Raw genomic sequence first — 8709 nt, 5'->3', positions numbered from 1 at the left:
ATAAATTAAAATACATTATTTTCTTATATAGTTTTGACATTTTAACATTTACACCATTAAAGGGACTGTACACAAGATTGGCACTAAAGAAATTTTTTCTGTAACGAATCTCGGGGCAATTATTTGGTTTGCAATAATTGATAGGACCAGCTCATTTGAATGAACCGAAAGGGTATTGCACATATTAATTGCTAGAGTCACTGATGGAATATCACTTTATTTATTGAAGGAGCTGCTGATCTTTTGGTTAATCCTCATCTTGGAGGACTCCTTTGAGAGCTTGTGGATGCAGTTATCTGCACAGCCGAGTTATCATTTTAGGAGCCTTCCTCTGATGTTTGAAACATAATTATCTTTCTATAGATCATGTTTTTTTTCTTATTTCGGAATGTAACGTATACCAGTGACATTTGGAATTTCGAATTATACAGGTATCTGGTTGAAATTTGGCCAGTTGACAGTGCTTAACCAAAGAATATTGATGTTTGAGTATGAAAGTGTAAATATAATAATACATAATATAAATTAAAATATATTATTTTCTTATATAGTTTTGACATTTTAACATTTACACCATTAAAGGGACTGTACACAAGATTGGCACTAAAGAATTTTTTTCTGTAACGAATCTCGGGGCAATTATTTGGTTTGCAATAATTGATAGGACCAGCTCATTTGAATGAACCCAAAGGGTATTGCACATATTAATTGCTAGAGTCACTGATGGAATATCACTTTATTTATTTAAGGGGCTGCTGATCTTTTGGTTAATCCTCATCTTGGAGGACTCCTTTGAGAGCTTGTGGATGCAGTTATCTGCACAGCCGAGTTATCATTTTAGGAGCCTTCCTCTGATGTTTGAAACATAATTATCTTTCTATAGATCGCGTTTTTTTTCTTATTTCGGGAATGTAATGTATACCAGTGACATTTGGAATTTGGAATTATACAGCTATCTGGTTGAAATTTGGCCAGTTGACAGTGTTTAACCAAAGAATATTGATGTTTGAGTATGAAATTGTAAATATAATAATACATAATATAAATTAAAATACATTATTTTCTTATATAGTTTTGACATTTTAACATTTACACTCGAAGCAAAAGAAATGAAAAGTGAGTCGATTTCATTAAAGGGACTGTACACAAGATTGGCAGTAAAGAATTTTTTTCTGTAACGAATCTCGGGGCAATTATTTGGTTTGCAATAATTGATAGGACCAGCTCATTTGAATGAACCCAAAGGGTATTGCACATATTAATTGCTAGAGTCACTGATGGAATATCACTTTATTTATTTAAGGGGCTGCTGATCTTTTGGTTAATCCTCATCTTGGAGGACTCCTTTGAGAGCTTGTGGATGCAGTTATCTGCACAGCCGAGTTATCATTTTAGGAGCCTTCCTCTCATGTTTGAAACATAATTATCTTTCTATAGATCGCGTTTTTTTTTCTAATTTTGGGAATGTAACATATACATTTTGTACCAGTGACATTTGGAATTTGGAATTATACAGCTATCTGGTTGAAATTTGGCCAGTTGACAGAGCTTAACCAAAGAATATTGATGTTTGAGTATGAAATTGTAAATATAATAATACATAATATAAATTAAAATACATTATTTTCTTATATAGTTTTGACATTTAAACATTAACACTCGAGGCAAAAGAAATGAAAAGTGAGTCGATTTCATTAAAGGGACTGTACACAAGATTGGCACTAAAGAATTTTTTTCTGTAACAAATCTCCAGGCAATTATTTGGTTTGCAATAATTGATAGGACCAGCTCATTTGAATGAACCCAAAGGGTATTGCACATATTAATTGCTAGAGTCACTGATGGAATATCACTTTATTTATTTAAGGGGCTGCTGATCTTTTGGTTAATCCTCATCTTGGAGGACTCCTTTGAGAGCTTGTGGATGCAGTTATCTGCACAGCCGAGTTATCATTTTAGGAGCTTTCCTCTGATGTTTGAAACATAATTATCTTTCTATAGATCGCGTTTTTTTTTCTAATTTCGGGAATGAAACGTATACCAGTGATATTTGGAATTTGGAATTATACAGGTATCTGGTTGAAATTTGGCCAGTTGACAGTGCTTAACCAAAGAATATTGATGTTTGAGTATGAAATTGTAAATATAATAATACATAATATAAATTAAAATACATTATTTTCTTATATAGTTTTGACATTTTAACATTTACACCATTAAAGGGACTGTACACAAGATTGGCACTAAAGAATTTTTTTCTGTAACAAATCTCGGGGCAATTATTTGGTTTGCAATAATTGATAGGACCAGCTCATTTGAATGAACCCAAAGGGTATTGCACATATTAATTGCTAGAGTCACTGATGGAATATCACTTTATTTATTTAAGGGGCTGCTGATCTTTTGGTTAATCCTCATCTTGGAGGACTCCTTTGAGAGCTTGTGGATGCAGTTATCTGCACAGCCGAGTTATCATTTTAGGAGCCTTCCTCTGATGTTTGAAACATAATTATCTTTCTATAGATCACGTTTTTTTTCTTATTTCGGGAATGTAACGTATACCAGTGACATTTGGAATTTGGAATTATACAGCTATCTGGTTGAAATTTGGCCAGTTGACAGTGCTTAACATAAGAATATTGATGTTTGAGTATGAAATTGTAAATATAATAATACATAATATAAATTAAAATACATTATTTTCTTATATAGTTTTGACATTTTAACATTTACACCATTAAAGGGACTGTACACAAGATTGGCACTAAAGAAATTTTTTCTGTAACGAATCTCGGGGCAATTATTTGGTTTGCAATAATTGATAGGACCAGCTCATTTCAATGAACCCAAAGGGTATTGCACATATTAATTGCTAGAGTCACTGATGGAATATCACTTTATTTATTGAAGGAGCTGCTGATCTTTTGGTTAATCCTCATCTTGGAGGACTCCTTTGAGAGCTTGTGGATGCAGTTATCTGCACAGCCGAGTTATCTTTTTAGGAGCCTTCCTCTGATGTTTGAAACATAATTATCTTTCTATAGATCGCGTTTTCTTTTCTTATTTAGGGAATGTAACGTATACCAGTGCCATTTGGAATTTGGAATTATACAGGTATCTGGTTGAAATTTGGCCAGTTGACAGTGCTTAACCAAAGAATATTGATATTTGAGTATGAAATTGTAAATATAATAATACATAATATAAATTAAAATACATTATTTTCTTATATAGTTTTGACATTTTAACATTTACACCATTAAAGGGACTGTACACAAGATTGGCACTAAAGAATTTTTTTCTGTAACGAATCTCGGGGCAATTATTTGGATTGCAATAATTGATAGGACCAGCTCATTTGAATGAACCCAAAGGGTATTGCACATATTAATTGCTAGAGTCACTGATGGAATATCACTTTATTTATTGAAGGAGCTGCTGATCTTTTGGTTAATCCTCATCTTGGAGGACTCCTTTGAGAGCTTGTGGATGCAGTTATCTGCACAGCCGAGTTATCATTTTAGGAGCCTTCCTCTGATGTTTGAAACATAATTATCTTTCTATAGATCATGTTTTTTTTCTTATTTCGGAATGTAACGTATACCAGTGACATTTGGAATTTCGAATTATACAGCTATCTGGTTGAAATTTGGCCAGTTGACAGTGCTTAACCAAAGAATATTGATGTTTGAGTATGAAAGTGTAAATATAATAATACATAATATAAATTAAAATATATTATTTTCTTATATAGTTTTGACATTTTAACATTTACACCATTAAAGGGACTGTACACAAGATTGGCACTAAAGAATTTTTTTCTGTAACGAATCTCGGGGCAATTATTTGGTTTGCAATAATTGATAGGACCAGCTCATTTGAATGAACCCAAAGGGTATTGCACATATTAATTGCTAGAGTCACTGATGGAATATCACTTTATTTATTGAAGGAGCTGCTGATCTTTTGGTTAATCCTCATCTTGGAGGACTCCTTTGAGAGCTTGTGGATGCAGTTATCTGCACAGCCGAGTTATCATTTTAGGAGCCTTCCTCTGATGTTTGAAACATAATTATCTTTCTATAGATCGCGTTTTTTTTCTTATTTCGGGAATGTAATGTATACCAGTGACATTTGGAATTTGGAATTATACAGCTATCTGGTTGAAATTTGGCCAGTTGACAGAGCTTAACCAAAGAATATTGATGTTTGAGTATGAAAGTGTAAATATAATAATACATAATATAAATTAAAATATATTATTTTCTTATATAGTTTTGACATTTTAACATTTACACCATTAAAGGGACTGTACACAAGATTGGCACTAAAGAAATTTTTTCTGTAACGAATCTCGGGGCAATTATTTGGTTTGCAATAATTGATAGGACCAGCTCATTTGAATGAACCCAAAGGGTATTGCACATATTAATTGCTAGAGTCACTGATGGAATATCACTTTATTTATTTAAGGGGCTGCTGATCTTTTGGTTAATCCTCATCTTGGAGGACTCCTTTGAGAGCTTGTGGATGCAGTTATCTGCACAGCCGAGTTATCATTTTAGGAGCCTTCCTCTGATGTTTGAAACATAATTATCTTTCTATAGATCGCGTTTTTTTTCTTATTTCGGGAATGTAATGTATACCAGTGACATTTGGAATTTGTAATTATACAGCTATCTGGTTGAAATTTGGCCAGTTGACAGTGTTTAACCAAAGAATATTGATGTTTGAGTATGAAATTGTAAATATAATAATACATAATATAAATTAAAATACATTATTTTCTTATATAGTTTTGACATTTTAACATTTACACTCGAAGCAAAAGAAATGAAAAGTGAGTCGATTTCATTAAAGGGACTGTACACAAGATTGGCACTAAAGAATTTTTTTCTGTAACGAATCTCGGGGCAATTATTTGGTTTGCAATAATTGATAGGACCAGCTCATTTCAATGAACCCAAAGGGTATTGCACATATTAATTGCTAGAGTCACTGATGGAATATCACTTTATTTATTTAAGGGGCTGCTGATCTTTTGGTTAATCCTCATCTTGGAGGACTCCTTTGAGAGCTTGTGGATGCAGTTATCTGCACAGCCGAGTTATCATTTTAGGAGCCTTCCTCTGATGTTTGAAACATAATTATCTTTCTATAGATCGCGTTTTTTTTTCTAATTTTGGGAATGTAACGTATACATTTTGTACCAGTGACATTTGGAATTTGGAATTATACAGCTATCTGGTTGAAATTTGGCCAGTTGACAGAGCTTAACCAAAGAATATTGATGTTTGAGTATGAAATTGTAAATATAATAATACATAATATAAATTAAAATACATTATTTTCTTATATAGTTTTGACATTTTAACATTAACACTCGAGGCAAAAGAAATGAAAAGTGAGTCGATTTCATTAAAGGGACTGTACACAAGATTGGCACTAAAGAATTTTTTTCTGTAACAAATCTCCGGGCAATTATTTGGTTTGCAATAATTGATAGGACCAGCTCATTTGAATGAACCCAAAGGGTATTGCACATATTAATTGCTAGAGTCACTGATGGAATATCACTTTATTTATTAAGGGGCTGCTGATCTTTTGGTTAATCCTCATCTTGGAGGACTCCTTTGAGAGCTTGTGGATGCAGTTATCTGCACAGCCGAGTTATCATTTTTGGAGCCTTCCTCAAAGGGTATTGCGCATATTAATTGCTAGAGTCACTGATGGAATATCACTTTATTTATTTAAGTGGCTGCTGATCTTTTGTTTAATCCTCGTCTTGGAGGACTCCTTTGAGAGCTTGTGGATGCAGTTATCTGCACAGCCGAGTTATCATTTTAGGAGCCTTCCTCTGATGTTTGAAACATAATTATCTTTCTATAGATCACGTTTTTTTTCTTATTTCGGGAATGTAACGTATACCAGTGACATTTGGAATTTGGAATTATACAGCTATCTGGTTGAAATTTGGCCAGTTGACAGTGCTTAACCAAAGAATATTGATGTTTGAGTATGAAATTGTAAATATAATAATACATAATATAAATTAAAATACATTATTTTCTTATATAGTTTTGACATTTTAACATTTACACCATTAAAGGGACTGTACACAAGATTGGCACTAAAGAATTTTTTTCTGTAACAAATCTCGGGGCAATTATTTGGTTTGCAATAATTGATAGGACCAGCTCATTTGAATGAACCCAAAGGGTATTGCACATATTAATTGCTAGAGTCACTGATGGAATATCACTTTATTTATTTAAGGGGCTGCTGATCTTTTGGTTAATCCTCATCTTGGAGGACTCCTTTGAGAGCTTGTGGATGCAGTTATCTGCACAGCCGAGTTATCATTTTAGGAGCCTTCCTCTGATGTTTGAAACATAATTATCTTTCTATAGATCACGTTTTTTTTCTTATTTCGGGAATGTAACGTATACCAGTGACATTTGGAATTTGGAATTATACAGCTATCTGGTTGAAATTTGGCCAGTTGACAGTGCTTAACATAAGAATATTGATGTTTGAGTATGAAATTGTAAATATAATAATACATAATATAAATTAAAATACATTATTTTCTTATATAGTTTTGACATTTTAACATTTACACCATTAAAGGGACTGTACACAAGATTGGCACTAAAGAAATTTTTTCTGTAACGAATCTCGGGGCAATTATTTGGTTTGCAATAATTGATAGGACCAGCTCATTTGAATGAACCGAAAGGGTATTGCACATATTAATTGCTAGAGTCACTGATGGAATATCACTTTATTTATTGAAGGAGCTGCTGATCTTTTGGTTAATCCTCATCTTGGAGGACTCCTTTGAGAGCTTGTGGATGCAGTTATCTGCACAGCCGAGTTATCATTTTAGGAGCCTTCCTCTGATGTTTGAAACATAATTATCTTTCTATAGATCATGTTTTTTTTCTTATTTCGGAATGTAACGTATACCAGTGACATTTGGAATTTCGAATTATACAGGTATCTGGTTGAAATTTGGCCAGTTGACAGTGCTTAACCAAAGAATATTGATGTTTGAGTATGAAATTGTAAATATAATAATACATAATATAAATTAAAATATATTATTTTCTTATATAGTTTTGACATTTTAACATTTACACCATTAAAGGGACTGTACACAAGATTGGCACTAAAGAATTTTTTTCTGTAACGAATCTCGGGGCAATTATTTGGTTTGCAATAATTGATAGGACCAGCTCATTTGAATGAACCCAAAGGGTATTGCACATATTAATTGCTAGAGTCACTGATGGAATATCACTTTATTTATTTAAGGGGCTGCTGATCTTTTGGTTAATCCTCATCTTGGAGGACTCCTTTGAGAGCTTGTGGATGCAGTTATCTGCACAGCCGAGTTATCATTTTAGGAGCCTTCCTCTGATGTTTGAAACATAATTATCTTTCTATAGATCGCGTTTTTTTTCTTATTTCGGGAATGTAATGTATACCAGTGACATTTGGAATTTGGAATTATACAGCTATCTGGTTGAAATTTGGCCAGTTGACAGAGCTTAACCAAAGAATATTGATGTTTGAGTATGAAAGTGTAAATATAATAATACATAATATAAATTAAAATATATTATTTTCTTATATAGTTTTGACATTTTAACATTTACACCATTAAAGGGACTGTACACAAGATTGGCACTAAAGAAATTTTTTCTGTAACGAATCTCGGGGCAATTATTTGGTTTGCAATAATTGATAGGACCAGCTCATTTGAATGAACCCAAAGGGTATTGCACATATTAATTGCTAGAGTCACTGATGGAATATCACTTTATTTATTTAAGGGGCTGCTGATCTTTTGGTTAATCCTCATCTTGGAGGACTCCTTTGAGAGCTTGTGGATGCAGTTATCTGCACAGCCGAGTTATCATTTTAGGAGCCTTCCTCTGATGTTTGAAACATAATTATCTTTCTATAGATCGCGTTTTTTTTCTTATTTCGGGAATGTAATGTATACCAGTGACATTTGGAATTTGTAATTATACAGCTATCTGGTTGAAATTTGGCCAGTTGACAGTGTTTAACCAAAGAATATTGATGTTTGAGTATGAAATTGTAAATATAATAATACATAATATAAATTAAAATACATTATTTTCTTATATAGTTTTGACATTTTAACATTTACACTCGAAGCAAAAGAAATGAAAAGTGAGTCGATTTCATTAAAGGGACTGTACACAAGATTGGCACTAAAGAATTTTTTTCTGTAACGAATCTCGGGGCAATTATTTGGTTTGCAATAATTGATAGGACCAGCTCATTTCAATGAACCCAAAGGGTATTGCACATATTAATTGCTAGAGTCACTGATGGAATATCACTTTATTTATTTAAGGGGCTGCTGATCTTTTGGTTAATCCTCATCTTGGAGGACTCCTTTGAGAGCTTGTGGATGCAGTTATCTGCACAGCCGAGTTATCATTTTAGGAGCCTTCCTCTGATGTTTGAAACATAATTATCTTTCTATAGATCGCGTTTTTTTTTCTAATTTTGGGAATGTAACGTATACATTTTGTACCAGTGACATTTGGAATTTGGAATTATACAGCTATCTGGTTGAAATTTGGCCAGTTGACAGAGCTTAACCAAAGAATATTGATGTTTGAGTATGAAATTGTAAATATAATAATACATAATATAAATTAAAATACA

The sequence above is a fragment of the Mya arenaria genome, chromosome 11, assembly GCF_026914265.1.
Source record: "Mya arenaria isolate MELC-2E11 chromosome 11, ASM2691426v1".
In the NCBI taxonomy this organism is placed as follows: domain Eukaryota; kingdom Metazoa; phylum Mollusca; class Bivalvia; order Myida; family Myidae; genus Mya; species Mya arenaria.
Note: the sequence above shows the minus strand (reverse complement) of the source record.